Source organism: Muscardinus avellanarius, assembly GCF_963383645.1.
Source record: "Muscardinus avellanarius genome assembly, chromosome: 4".
In the NCBI taxonomy this organism is placed as follows: Eukaryota; Metazoa; Chordata; class Mammalia; order Rodentia; family Gliridae; genus Muscardinus; species Muscardinus avellanarius.
The window spans coordinates 91,780,715-91,796,121 of NC_137789.1; positions in this window are offsets into that span (position 1 = coordinate 91,780,715).

Genomic DNA, 15,407 nt, shown 5'->3' on the forward strand with positions numbered 1-15,407 from the left:
GCCATCTGGACCATTTGAAAAGAATAGTGGAATAACAAACTCAGAAGGACCCAGAGTCTCTGAAAACACACCCTCATGCCAGTCCTGGACTCTTAGTCTCCAGATCTCAATTCTGAGAGACAGTCACTTTTTAGTTTAGTCTGTCACTTGCCACAGAACCTAAATCTAACAAACTTGTAATTGAGCCATGGGCCAAAATGGTGGCAGGTAGACACTGCCCGGAGGTGTGAAGGAGCCTCTTAGCACCCAGAATATTTCATCCTGTGATACTGTCCTTCAAGGTTTCACCATGTCTGCTACACAGCAGTGCAGGCTAGCACTATTCAGCCTGCCTCCTTGCTGGTAGACATCTTCCCCAGGCTTCCCAATGCCCAGGGCTGCGGCTCTCAGCCCAGGCCTCGGCTGCTGTTGCAGCCCTCAACTTGCTTTCAACGTCAGGATGCTAGGTGGGATGAGCAGGAGTTTGTGGCTTTGTCTTGTAAGCCAAAAAGAGGTTGGAGTTCCAGATTTTTCCCAAGCTGGGTATGGTTGTGCACACCTGTAATCCCAGCACTGAGTGGCTGAGACAGGAGGATCTCAGGCGTGAAGCTGGCCTCAGCAACTTAGTGAGACCATCATCAACACAGCGAGACCCTGTTTCAAAATAAAGAAGGGCTGGGGTATAGCTTGGAGGTAGAAAGAAAGCCCCTGGGTTTAATTTCTAGTACCAAAACCAAAATTCTCTCCATCCCAGCATGAATCCGAAAGCCCCTTGACAGAGCTCTACCCACAGAGGGCTGGTGGGACCAGAGCATGTGAGCAGGCTCTGTGAGAAGCTCTATTCTAAGCTGTGCTTCAGCCCCATCCTGCCCAGTGTGGGCTGCAGGATCAGCCCTCCTTCCCTCCCTGCCCAGCTGCCCTTCTGTGCTCTCTGCAATCCTCAGGCCCCCATGGTCTCTGGGGACAGAGATCAGCCCCCTGAGTCTATGTTGGTGGCTGCTGTCTTGGGGACCTAGAACCCATTGTTTCCTGAGTGCTGCACACACCCTGCTCCTCCCCAGCACTCTGGAAGTCACTGCGCCTCAGCCTCCCAGTCGGCTCCTTGGTGGTTCAACCGACTAGCTGCTCACACCTGCGGGCCCTTGCCTGGTCTCAGCTGCGGGCCCTTGCCTGCATTTTGTGAGCTCTGCTGTTCTTCTACCAGCAGTTCGTTGAGCATCTACTCCAAGCCAGCCCTCCACATGATGTTGATGGGGATAAAAACATGGGGGGCAGCCTGTCCTCCGCCATGAGGGCAGCTGGTCTGTCCATCAGTCACCCTCCACTCACTGGGTGTCTAACTAATCTGTTGGTTGGTCAGCACACCAGCTATTTGAGCAGTGACCAAGCCCTGGCCAGGCAGGCACCAGTCCTAGGTGCTGAGCTTCCAGTGTGCCTAGTCATCAGCCCACTTTTCATAGGGGGTTATTTTATTTTGTTTTATTTTTTGCAGGTCTGGGGATGGAACCCAGGGGCATTTGACCTCTGACTACACCCCCTGCCCTACTTTGTATTCTTTTTGGAGAATAAAAACTTTTGAAAATTTTAAACTGGGTCTCACTGAGTTGCAGAAGGCCTCACTAAGTAGCTGAGGCTGTCCCCGAACCGTGATCTCAGACTCCCAAATGCTGGGATTATGAGTGTGCGCCACCACGCCCAGCTCTCAAAGGGGTTTAGAAGACCTCAAAGATTCTAGGATGAGCTGCATGGATCTGTGATGGGAGCCGGGGAGTTTAGGATTGTGCTGGCCTGGGGGCTGGAGTCCACGGGGTCAGCTCCAGAGACACTTAGCGCAGCCCCTGGGAGGTATGGGGTGCAGTGCAGGGTGTGATTGACTCTGGTGACAGCGGGCCTGTCTGAGAACACTGTGGGCCTTGTATCCAAGCCCCCTTTTCTGCCCCCCTCCTGATGATGGTGCAGACACACTCACACAGACAATCTCACATGTGCACACATGCATACCCACACACAGACCCAGAAATTCACACATATGATGACATACAAATACATGGAAATACACTTGTACACCATACAGACTCACACACAAACACACACAGTATAAGCTGGGCTTGTCCAAAGGTAGGTCTGCCCTCCCACGACAGCCAGGACCCCCAAATGCCCCCAGCCACACTTAGACGTGTGTCCGAGCAACATTCCCACACAAAGACACAGCCTTGTGAGGACACGCCCCCCCCCTTCTTACCATCCATCCAGGTGACTGCCTGGCCAGGCCAGAGAAGGGACCCAGCCCTAAAGCCTAGCAGCCCAGTAATACACTGGCTTTGGAGCCATACCACCCAGCACACACTGTGGCAAGCTCAGGGTTTGAGGAACCCAGAGTCCCAGTGCTGGAGCCACAGCCTCCCTGAGGCCTCTGGTCCCAACAGGATATGGCACCTCCTGCCACTTCTCCACCCCTGGCTCCCTAGACCCTCACCTCACTGTCTCTCCAAGTGTGGCATGTGTTCCTCATGCCAGGCTCCTTGGTGGGAACAAATGCTCCCAAGAGGGAGCACAGGGACCTCTTTCCATTCCTTGGTGCTCAGACTCCCACTCGCTGCCCACCTCTCTGCCTCCAGACTAGCCCTCTGGAGGTGGAGCTGGGCAAGAATGGAGCCTGGGAGGGTCCTGGTGGTGGTGTGGCCTCTGGGGCCAGGCCACAGGCTGAGCCCAGGGCAGCAACAGAGGTGGCCATCCTGGAGACTCAGAGGCTGGGCCAGGCAGTCAGCCTGGGGCTAGGACCCCAGCTAAAGTGTCGTGCCACAGAGGAGGAAAGACAACAAGAAACAGAAGAGCGGTGTGGACTAGGGAAGGTCAACCAAGCACTTCTTTTCTATATGGTTGGGATGGGAAAAGGGGTTCTAACCCATATCAGTTATATATTGCTACAGGAAAAGGACTCCCAAACTTCGTGGTTTATAAACAGCACCAGCATTTATTTCGTCTGTAAATCAGCAGTTAGGATGGGGCTTGGGGGGGAAGGGTGGCCAGGCTCCGCTCAGGGGCGGCTGGGGCCCCTGGATGCAGGGTAGCAATCTACTGAGCCACGTTCACTGCATGGCTGGCAGTTGATGATGCTGTTGGCCGGATCACCCCACATGGCCTCCTCAACAGCGTGACAACTGGGTGCCAAGCGTGAGCCTCCCTAGAGGAGGCTGTGTCACCTGTTAGGACTCGGCTCAGAAGTCACAGAGCATCATGTCCACTCCAGTCACAGCCCCGTCCAGATTCAAGGGCAGGGGACCTAGATCCCCAAAGTCAAGGAGGGTCTGTCAACTCCATAGGTGAGAAGGGAACACAGAGTGGGATATATCGGTGACAACAACTGATTGAAACTTCACCCAGAAGCTAGCACACACCTGTAATCCCAGTACTTGGGAGTCTAAGACAGGAGGACTGCACGCTCAGGCCAGCCTCTACAGTTTAGTAAGACCTCAGCGGTTGAGGGCCCCTCGGTCCATCCCAAGTTCCCAGCAACAACAACAACAACAACACAAACAAATGAAAAACCCATGTAATCAGCAAAATAATGACAGTTATTTTTGTGGTGCTGGGAATGGAAGCCAGGGCATTCTACCTCTTAGCCATAGTCCCAGCCCTATATTATTATTTTATTTTGAAACAGTGTCTCACTACGTTGTGAAGGACCTCTCTAAATTGCTGAGGCTGGCTGTGAACCTGTGATCCTACTGTCTCAGCCTCCCAAGTACTGAGATTACAGGCATGCTCCACTATTCCAGCTGTGTGTGTGTGTGTGTGTGTGTGTGTGTGTGTGTGTGTGTGTGTATGTGTTACTGGCAACTGAACCCGGGGTGGTGGTGGTCTACATTCAACTACATCCCCAGCCCTATTTTATATTTTATTTTGAAACTAAGTTTATGAGGCTGGCCGCAAACCTGGGATCCTCCTGTCTCAACCTCCCAAGTACTGGGATTATAGGTGTACACTACCATGCCCGGCTAGGAATGTTCTTCATAAGCCTTTCTCATGAGTTTTAGGCTCCATACCTTGTCCAATTTTCTTCTGGTATTTTCTTTGTGGGGATCCAATTCTCTCTTCTCTGCTTTCAAGTCACAAATTTACATCTCCAACCCTGACCCGATGTAGGCAAAAGAAACTCAACCTATACAAACCTGCATCTCCCTGCCAACACTTGCACTTTCTCCAGAGTTTCCTCCATGCATCCAAGGTGGTGGACCTGACTCCATCCACATATCCATTCCTCCCTTCATTCTGGCACATGGCCACCTGACCAGGAACTACACATGGCTTCTCTTGCAGCCAGGTGTGGCCACATAACTTCAGCCACCTTCCTCCTTGCTGCTTGGAAGGAATGCTGGTGTCCTGGGTCTCCCTCCCTCCTTCCCATGGTCTGAAATATGTCCTGATGTGGGCACACAGATAAGCACAGTATCCGGGAGCACCCAGATGGAAGGTGCTTGAGGCCCTGAGTGAGTCGTGGAGCAGCGTAGCCTCACCACCGTGGACGGCAGAGACCGCTGCCTGATAAACTTACCTGCTGTTGCGGCCTTTGGAGGTCACTTTGTTGCAGTAGCACAGCCCATACCCCAGGCCAAAGGCTGAGGACTCCTCCGCTTTGCCTTCTCTCTCTCTCTCTCTGCTCTAACCCTTCTCCGGGTACAGTCCTTGCTCACGACTCGCCGCCCTCCAGAGCTGTGCTTGCTCTGTGGGTCCAGCAGCCTTTCCCCTGCACCCAGCTCTCACCCGCACCTGTCTGAACCCCCAACCTCCAAATTGGTCTCAGTCTCAAGTCTCTCATTGTTCCACTGCTCCCGTTATTCCTCTGCTTAAAGACCTCCAGTGTCTCCCTACTGCTTAACAAAGAACAGGACACCACCTGCACTGCCTCTGCACCCTGGATCTTGCCAATCTCTCCTTCTGGGTCCCCAGGTTCCCCATCAAATGGCCACTCATCTAGCCTCCAAGCCCACGCCAAATGCTGCCTCATCCCTGGTGACTTACACATCTTCCTGTTGGAATCACTCCTGGGCTCCACTAGTAATGTCTGTCATCATGATCGGTCTCAACATGGCCATTGTTCTGTGACCTACCAGACCGGACAGTAAGTTATTGACAATAGAGATCATGTCCTGGCCATCTTCCCACTGCCTGCCGGCCTGAGATGATGCTGTGTATACATCAGGCGCCCAACACATGCGGGCCAGTGCACACTTACATCTGGGGCGGAGGGCTCACCCCTTGGCCCGGGTGCTGGTCTAGCTGCAGATGAAGGAGTTGTCTTCCCTCTTGACTTGGGGGCTTCCCAAGGAGGCTGCCCTCCCTGCTCCGGGAGGGTGTGGCATTCTGTGGGTGCTCAGGGCAGAACCTTTATAGGAGAGGGCTCTGGAGTAGACAGGTCTGGCTTTGCAGTTCAGCTCTACCACTGGTTAATGAGAGGCTTCATGTTACTTAACCCCCCACGAAGCCTGTTTCTCTCTTATAACATGAGATTCATATAATGCTTATCTTCTAGAGACCTTGTGAGAGTTTAAAAAGATAATGTATTAAAAGCATTTAGCATAGTTCTTGGCACAAAGGATATGCTCACTAAATGGCAATAATAATCGTAACTCAATTTCTTTCCTGTGGCCGGGATCGTGGTGAGAGGACATGGAGCAGGTCCACTCTGATCCTGTCCTCAGAATCCTTGCTGTAGGACAGGGTTTCCCTATGGCAAGGGTCAGAGAGTGTGCATCGTTGCCACTGGCCTGATACTAGCTAAACACTTTGCTGGGTATTCCCAGAAGGTGGAGGATGGGGAGGATGGGTTTCTGCTCACCCCATAGGGTCTGTGTTGAGCCTGATCTGGCTGGCTCACATAGACTTAGTGGCTGAGGGTGCAGGTCTGGGCTGGCTGCCGAGGCTTCCAGGCAGCCAAGGGCTCCCCGGGTTAAGAAGGCTACCAGATTCCTTGCTCTAGTGTAAGGAATCTGCTTGGGAGAAGGGCCCAGGGCCTCCAGATGTGTGTGCTTGGGTTGCAGAGGCAGTGGGTACTGAGAACAAACAGAAGATGGACTCCCACAGTGGGTTAGGGAGAGCGTCTGCTCTCCCTAAATACCTCACGGAGCCTGGGGCAGCAGACTGTGTCCAGGCCTCCCTCGCTGGCTGGGGGAGACTCCTGCTTCCCACCAATTTGGGGCCTGGATAGCTGGAACTATAGGTCCAGTGAGTGGTGAGTTGGTCAGTGTTGAGCAAATCAGTACGGGGAGGGGTTCATTTTGTAGTGTTTGCTGATTGCCGTAGTATAAATATTCCTGGCTTGATTTCACACTACTAACATAACCTCACTGGATGAGGAGCTGGGAAGAGAATGCAAGGCTGCCTTTCGTGAGCTGAGTCTAGCACGCCTGGGGGTGGGCTGACACCTGCGTCTGGGGAGAGAGGCTTTGTGTCCAGAGAAGGGAAGGCCGCTGTGCAGTGCAGCAGAGCCCAGAAATAGCTCTGAGTCTAAAGGCCCCTAACAAACCCCAGGACTGCCACTCCTTGTCTGTGTGACCTTGAGCCAGTCATTTCACCTCTCTGGCCCAGTTTCATCTTCTACAGATGGGGTTAATCATAGAGGCCACCACACAGAGCATGACGACGGCGGCAGACTGAACACCATCTCAGGGGTTGACATAAGTGCTGTTGAGGACCACGGATAGCACAGTAGTTGGAATGTCCTCTCGCTTATAAAAATTTGACAAGAAAATGCAACAACTCTCCAGGCTTTCCCCAGGGAGTGCTCATATTAAACTCTTCATTTCCCTAAAAATTGAGGATTTATTATTATTATTATTATTATTATTATTATTATTACTACTACTACTACTACTACTACTACTACTACTATTATTATTTTGTGGTACTGGGGATGGAACCTAGGGACATTCTACCTCTGAGCTACACCCCCAGTCCTATTTTTTATTTTTTATTTTAGAAATAGGTTCTCACTGAATTGCAAAGGGCCTCACTAAATTGCTGAGGCTGGCTATGAACCATGATCCTCCTGTCTCAGCCTCCCAAATGCTGGTATTAAAAGCATGTGCCACCACACCTGGTGGTGGTGGTTGTTGTTGTTGTTGTTGTTGTTGTTGTTATTTGTGTGTATATGGTGCTGGGGGTGGAACCCAGGGGCATTCTACCTCTGAGCTACACCCCGGCCCTATTTTATATTTTTATTTATTTATTTATCATTTTGTGGGTCTGGGGATGGAACCCAGTGGCATTTGACCTCTGAGCTACACTCCACGCCCTAATTTTTATTCTTTATTTTGAAACAGGGTCTCAATAAGTTGCAGAGGCCCTAAGTAGCTCTGGTCTCAGCCTCCCAAATGCTGGGGTTACAAGCGTGGGCCACCATGCCTGGCTTGTATTCTTTATTTTGAAACAAGGTCTCATTAAGTCGCAGAACGCCTCACTAAGTAGCTGAGGCTGTCTGAGAACCACAATTCTGCTATCTCAGCCTCCCAAGTACTGGAATGAGAAGTGTGCGTCACCATACCTGGCTGCTGCTGCTGCTGCTGCTTATTCTTATTCTTATTCTTATTATTTGTGATACTGCAGATCGAACCCACGGGCATTCTACCTCTGAGCTGTATCTCCAGCCCTATTTCATTTTTTATTTTGAAACAAGGTCTCACTAAGTTGCTGAGGCTGGCTGTGAACCTGCTATCCTTCTGTCTTAGCCTCCCAAGTATTGGGGTTGCAAGCATGCTCCACCATGCCCAGCCAGGACTGAGGAATTTAAATCTTCAGGTCCATGAATTACCTGCAATCATTCTTCCCATATTGCATATGTGTTCTCTTTTCTAGGGAGAGGGGGTCATAACTTTTATTGTGCTGTGGTTTCTGAATCCTTCCCCCAAACCCCAAAGGCTTAAGAACTACTGCTGTGGCAGGTACAGGAGATTTTGTAAAGTTTATGAAAGAAAAGTGGCAGAGCCCCAGAGAAGCACACAGAGGCCAGCTGGGAAGTCACAGCTGTCTCTCCTTCTTGAGACCCATGGCTGGAAGATTCTTCTACCAACAGGGCAGACAAAGAGCTCACATTAGTGCCCAGGGCTACTCCTGGGGGCCGTGTGGCAGGCACAAGCAAAACTTACTGTGGCTGTGATTCAATGTTTGTCTTCTCTTGAGTTGTGCTTTGCTTCTTTTAGGTTTTTGTAGCTATGGTGTGTGTGTGTGTGTGTGTGTGTGTGTGTGTGTGTGTGTGTGTGTTTGGTTGCTGGGGATTGAACCCAGGTGCATTCTACCTCTGAGCTACACCCCCAGTCCTCCTCCCAAGTACTGGGATTACAGGTGTGTGCCAGCATGCCCGGCTCCTGTAATAATTATTTAAGGCCATTAGCCCGAATCTGACTGAACATAGATTCCCCTCTGTTTCCTGTCATAGGCTGTATTCAGTTTGTTAGTGATAGCAGGAAAGAGCATGGCAGGTAGGTTTACAATGCTATTCTCTTTCACCTTATTTTTCTCTTCCTCACTCTTCTCCTCCTTTCTTTTTTCTTTTTGGACAATCCCTTCTCTCTGGCTTGGTGTTGTGAACCTTGGGATATAGGTCGAAAATAAGCAGGTCTCTAACCAAAGTTTTTATGGGAGTAAAAAGGACTTAAATTTTTTTTATTGGTGCATTATATTCATACATCATATTGGGGTAAAAAACGTGTGTGTACATACATGTACACATCACCAATTTAACCCCTACCCAATTCCCACCCCATCTCTCATTGTGTGCTTTAGAGAATTTCCTTCTTCCCCCTCCCATCTCCTCATTTAGGTTGTCTTGTTTGCTCCTCTATAGGATTTCCTTTTTCATCTAGATTTCTTCCTATGACCCATTTCTCCTTAGCTTTCACATATTAGGGAAAGTATCCGATTTCGTAAAAAGGACTTTTAACAAATCCCACTCTGTAGCACTTAAAATCAATGGAACCTCACCAATGCTGAATTTCTACTTGAGCGGCCCATCAGGCACCTCACCTGCTTGCTGTAGCGAGGGCCTGTTGTTTGGGGTTGGTGTCCTGTGGAAGGCAGCAGCTCTCCTTGCTGTGGTCCAGGATGATGCTGCACTGGGTTGCGGGGAGTCAGCTGACTTTCTCCTCTAACTCTCCTTTTTGCGCCCCTCAGGAGCAGGGCCCGAGGGTGCTGGTGCTCTCTGGCTGCTGTACAGAAGAGCGCAGACCAGGCGGCGCAGGCAACAGACGTTGCTTTCTCATGTCTCTGGAGGTTGGGAGGCCAAGCCCAGGCACTGGCTGGTTCTGTTTCTGGAGAGGGTTCTCTTTCTTTCTGGCTGTGGACAGCCATCTTCTCATGGTGCCCACACGGCCTTTCCTCCTCTTTGTGGCTGGGAAGCTCTGGTGTCTCTTCCTCTTTTTATGAGGCCATGAATCCTTTCAGACCAGAGTCTCCCCTTACAACCTCATTTAACCTCCCTTATCTCCCTAAAAGACCTATTTCCAAATACAGTCACATTGGGGAATAGGGCTTCAGATGTGTGTGTGTGTGTGTGTGTGTGTGTGTGTGTGTGTGTGACAATGCAGTGTTTAACAGCCTCTAATTTATTTGAGGTAGCCATGTGCCCAACTAAACATTGCATTTCCCAGCCTGCCTTGCAGTTAAGTGTGGCAAAATTCTATCCAGTAAGGTATAAGCTGAAGAGTTGGGTGGGGTTTGGATCCCATTAAAAGGAAAGGGGTCCGGCTGACCTCTCTTTGCTCCTCTTCCTCATTGTTTATTGGGGGGTGTGGGACTGAAACCCAGAGGCATTTGACCTCCGAGCTACACCCCCTGTCCAATTTTTTATTCTTTATTTTGAAACAGAGTCTCACTGAGTTGCAAAGGGCCTCACTAAGTAGCTGAGGCTATCCGCGAACCACGATCCTCAGGTCGCAGCCTCCTGAATGCTGGTATACAAGCATATGCCACCACGCCGGCTCTTCCCCATTGTTTGGCAAAGGTGATGGCGGCTGGGCTCAGGCAGCCATCTGGGGCTCGGAGATGAAGGGAGTGTGGAAGCTTCTGGGTTGAGCCATAGACAGAAGGACCCAGGTACCTGGTGACCAAGGACCCACCCAACCCGACTGCCCCCTCCAGATGGAGAGAGCGTTTATCTTCCTTAACTTGTGGGTTAGGGGTCTGTGTTATCAGCAAGTGCAGTTTCTAACTAATGCATTGAATCTCATTTGGCCGTGGGTTTTGAAGGAAAACCTTCACTGCTCCTCCCTCCCTCCCCTTTGTAAACATCCTCTCCTCCAGCAGAACCACCATTCACATTTGTCCTCCTCTTTGTCATGTCTTCTTTCCTGTCTTCTCCTTTCTCCCTGTAACATTTATTAAACACCTACTGTGTTTCAGGTACCGCACTGGCTGCCAGGATTTAAGTGCAGGAGACAAGAGGGAAGGGGGTGGCAGGTGTTTCTGCAGGAACTCAGGACCCAGACTTTCTGGGCAGTGTAAGGAGAGTATGATGGAGAGGGGTGGACAGGAGGAAAGGGCGTGGGGGCTTCCAGATGGCGGAGACGCCTGGCCTGAGGCATAAAGGGAGAGTTTTGATTTGCTGGTAATATGAGAAAGAGGGCAAAAGGCAAAAGCCAGGGGCCTGTGAAGTGGGGACAGTAACAGAAATACCAAGTGTGCAATGCATGCTGCTTATTGATGTCGGTTGGTGGGTGTGGTCCCCCCCCCCCGTATCAGTTTTGGGCTTGAGACAAACTTCACAGAAGAGACAGGTGACTTGTCCCTGGACATACCACTGAAAAGACACCACTACAACCAAGTGCCCTCCTCCCTGGTCCAGCGGCCTCTCTACAGCCACTCTCTGACTTTGCATGAAGTGCAGACGGAACCAAAGTGAGGGAAAGAGTGGTGTGTGGAGGGGAGAATCTGGAGGGCCTCCCAGAGGAGGTGAGCACTGAGGGCTGGGAGAGGGGACAGTATTCCAGGGAAGGAGTGCGGGGTGGCTCGATTGAACCTTTGAACTCAGTATCTCATTCGGGCCTCACAAAAACCCTGGGAAGTTGGTACTGGCGTTCCTGTTTTATGGACATAAAAACTGCTCATGAGAAACCGAGCCACAGAGGGAGGCAGGTGTGGAGCCAGAAGTCGGTTCAGTCTGACGGGATTCTGTGCTATGCTCATTGTACCACTCACACTCGGAATGTCACACTGAGTGTCCCCAACAGGCATTGCTGCTGCTGAGCCCAGCCCAGACATTCCCAGGGCACACCCTGGTGTCAACCCAGGCAGCGAGGCCTCAGTGCCCCTGGGACTTTTGCGTACCCCCAGCACAGGGTAGGGCTAAGTGCTTGCCTCTGGTCTGATGAAAATGAGTTCACAGATTTTAGCTGTACTAAAGATTTAAAGCAATATTTTTTCTTCTCTTTTCTTTTCTTTTTTTCTTTTTGTGCTGGGGACTGAACCCAGGGACATTCTTACCTCCAAGCTCCAGCCCCTTTTATTGTTTATTTTGAAACAGCCTTGTGAAGTTGCTGAGGGTGACCCTAAGTTACTGAGGCTGGTCTCAAATCTGCAATCCTCATGTCTCAGCCTCACAAGTACTGGGATTACATGTGTGGGCCAGTGCATCTGGTTTGAGTAATTTCCTTTTAACCTCACTTCACCTGCCTCAGCTGAGATGGGGCAGGAGAGTGGGTCCTGGATTGGGACTTGGCCCAGGCTGGAGCAAAGGACACCTGAGAAGGTAAAATGATAAGATGCCTGCATTCAGTTAAAAGTTATGGTGGTAGGGGCACACTGGAAAGAACAAAGAGAAAACAAGACTGCTCATTGTTGAGAGTGGGTGGTGGGTTTATAGGAGTCCACGAGTCCACGGACACTATTCCTTCTACCTCTTTGTGCTTGAAAATCTCCATAACAAAACATTAAATAACAACAGAAAACTTAAAAATTCTCCATCCACCACCCCCTTCTGCAGCTGAATCAGAACTGATTCCCAGGCATCCTTCTACTTTAAAAATGTCCTCAGGTATCAACATGATTTACATTATGCTGTGAGACTATAATGTACCAATAAAAGCATATTAACAATAAATAAATAAAATGTCCTCAGGTAGAAGCAGCCAAAGTGAGAGTCCTGCTTGAGCTCCATCACTCGCTAGCAGTGGGACCTCAAGCCGTGCCCTCCTCTGCCAGGCCCCATTTTTCTCATCCGAGCACCGAGCAACGGAGACAAAGACCCTGAGGACCTCGTGGAATTGCGGCGCACGCGTGTAATCCCAGCATTCGGGAGGCTGAGACAGGAGAATCGCAGTTCAGGGACAGCCTCAGCTACTTAGGCCCTCCGCAATTTAGTGAGACCTTGTTTCAAAACAAAGAATAAAAATTAAGGCAGGGGGTGTAGTCTGGAGGTCGAATGCCCCTGGATTCCATCCCCAGACCCGCAAAAATAAATATTAAATAAATAAATAAATAAATAAATAAATAAATAGGATAATATAGGATAATGTGGGCCAGACCTCGTCCATAAAAGCGGAGCAGGCCATCCAGGCCTCACAATTATTCTGCATACCGCCAGGCTGCTAGCCATAGAGGTGAAGAACCCGAGGCCGGTAGTTGCAGCAGCGGCCAGCGCGGGCCTGGCAGGGCACAGGTCCCAGCTCCTGGGTAGGTCGTGAGTTCCCAAAGCACCGGGACTTCACGGCCTAGAAGGGTCTCTCCATCTGCCCTTCCTCGCTGCTCACAGGCACACCTCCGGCCTCCTCTCATTTGCTGGGGCACACGTGTGTGCCACGCCCACCAGGTGTGCCTCAGTGGGAGCAGGTGGCTGGCGGTGCAGGTGGGGCCGGCCTCGGTGGGGCCGGTGTTTGCGGGTCCCGCTCACCTGGGCTCCAGCTCGGGGTCCTTGCTTGTCTCTGAGGCACACCTTCCGCACTGGCTTTTTTTCTGCGTCTTCCAGCGCCAGGACATGGGAGTCACCTGGTGTCACCATTGGTGGGACACGCAGGGGGTAGGGTTGAGTGGAGAAAACGGCCTGGGCCCCCCTCTAGCCTTACCATTGCTTGCAGGATCTAGCCTCAGTTTCTCCACCCTTGTCACGGGCCAGTAAAGGGATGTCAGACCTGGCTGGGGAGCAATCAGTGAACGAATGCACGTGTGCAACGTAGAGGCGAGACGAGGAACAGAGAAGATGCCTCACAGTAGGAAAGGAGCGAGGACGACACGGAGGAGACCCTTGGATACGGCCCCGAAAGCCACGCGAAGGCGGAGGCGGCGCGCGGTCCAGGGCCGACCACCCAGCCCGAGGCCCGCGCCCGGCCGGGGTTCTGGGTGTCTTCCCGCTCCGCCGGGCTCCGCAGCGCCGCCTGGCGGACGCGTGGCGCTAGTCCCGGGCTCCAGCCTCCCGCTGCAGCGCCAGGGCTCCGACCACAGGCACGTTCTGCAGAGTGCCGCAGGAGGGGCGCCGCGGGGACCCGCGTAGCTTCCCCGGGAGGCTCGAACCTGGGCCTGGACGCGCTGCACACACTAGGCCCCCTTCCTTCACGAACCCGCGTCCGGGAGACTTGGCTCAGTCCAGCACGTCGGGGAATCCTTTCTGCTACTACTCCCGGCCCACAGCTCCAGAATTTTGCCGCCTCTGCGCAGCAACTCCAGGAAGAGGGTCGCATTAACCATTCAAGGGGGTTGTTGTTTTGTTAATAAAATACCAAGAGGGAACAAGGACGTCTCCAGTTCATCTCTCTGGCGGCTCCGGGCCTGAATCCCTGGGCTGGATAATTTCTAGGTCGTTCCCTGTCTGAGCGGGTCCTGGCAGGCTAGGCGTGGAGGCCCAGGGACCCCGGGCCGAAGGGGCAAGTCAGAGGAGAGAGAAGCTTGTGGTCACAGTGGCCAGGCCCACGGAGCTGGTGCTGGCCAGAGGGTGCGCAGTGGCCTGTTCTCAGGTCCCAGGCCGCAGGCACCGCAGTGTGGGCTCTGCGCTCCGCAAACGCCCTCCTCTCCCACCTAGAGTCGGTGGGGCCTGTCTGGGAGCCCCGGGATGGCGAGCCGCCCCGTCGGCCAGTGTTCTGGAGGAGCCAGGCCCGGCCCACCTCTCTCGGCTGGGCGCCTGGGTGCTTTCAGGCTCCAGCTCGCGTTCCCGGGTGCCGGGGCGTCCAGGCGGCAGTGTCCCGGGTGCAGAAGGCTGCGCCTTCAGGGGAAGCCGCGGCGAGGCCGGGTCTCCACCGAGTCTGCTCGAGCGGAGGCCGAGGAGCTCCCCGCCGCGTCCCAAAGGTCCTGGGGCGGCTCTGCGTGCAACCCGGGGAAAAGGCCCGCAGTCGTGGGACTGGCGCCGGGAGGAGAGTGGAAAGTCTCAAAGTTACCCAACCCCGTGCAAATGGCTGCCGGGCCGGGCGGCTGTTGCACCCACAGGCCCCAGGCGGAAGGCGGTGTCTGCGCAGTCCCCAGTGGCAACAGAGGGAAGATGGGTGCTGCGGGGCGCCCAAGACTCGGGGAACCCAGGAGCCCTCTGACCCCCAGGAGATCGAGCAGAGCGTGCGTGCTCTGGGCCGCAACTCTTTGCTCCCAAGAAAAGGCGTTCTGGGCCCAGATCTCCCAAACAGCCAGAAGCCCCGAGCTCGAGCCCTAAGCGATCGGGACGTGTCTGGGCGCGGGTCCTTCCGCGCTCCTCGCAGCCCGGCTCCGCGGCCCGAGGGCGGCGCGCACGGCGGGGACCCCGGCTCCGGCCGCCGGGAGCTCGCAGCCCGCAGAGCGCCGAAGCCCGCTCGGCCTCCCCAGCGAGGCGGGGCAGGGCGGCCAGGACCCCCGAAGAGCCGAATTATAAAAGGCTTCCGGACCCCCAGCCCGGGCGCGCTTTCCCGCGGCGCTGGCGGGGAGCCTGTGGGCTGCCGAGCGACCCCGGCGGGGAAAAGCAGCGGCGGCGCGGCCCGGGCGGGAGGGGCGGCCCGGCGGGGCGGGGGGCGCGGGAGGAGGCGGCGGGCCCACCGGCTCCAGAGGGCCAGGGGGGCCCCTCGCGGCCGCGCAGGACCGGGAAGCACGCTCCCTGCGCGCCCTCTCTCCCAGTCCTCGAGGCTGCCTGGCCCGGGCAGGGGGTGCTTGGAAACGGAAGGGAGGGTCGGGGGGTGGCCGCACGTCCCCGGGGCCCAGCCGGCCGGCGAGTCTCAGCCTGCTCCGCTCTCTACGCAAAATGAAACCCCAACGCCTAAAAAATCTGCAGAGGGGAATTTCACAAACCCCCAAAGGCCCCTCCCCCTTTCACTTTTAACAAACCAGCCGCTGGACGAAGATGGAAATAGAAACGAAAAGAGCAATCGCGAAGGCTACTATCTTTCCAAATTGTAAAACTCCCTCTTTAAAAATATTCTCCCCCAAGGCCAACTCCGAGGCTGGCCTGCCCTTCCGAAGCCTTTTGCCTTTTTCCAGAAAATCACAACAAA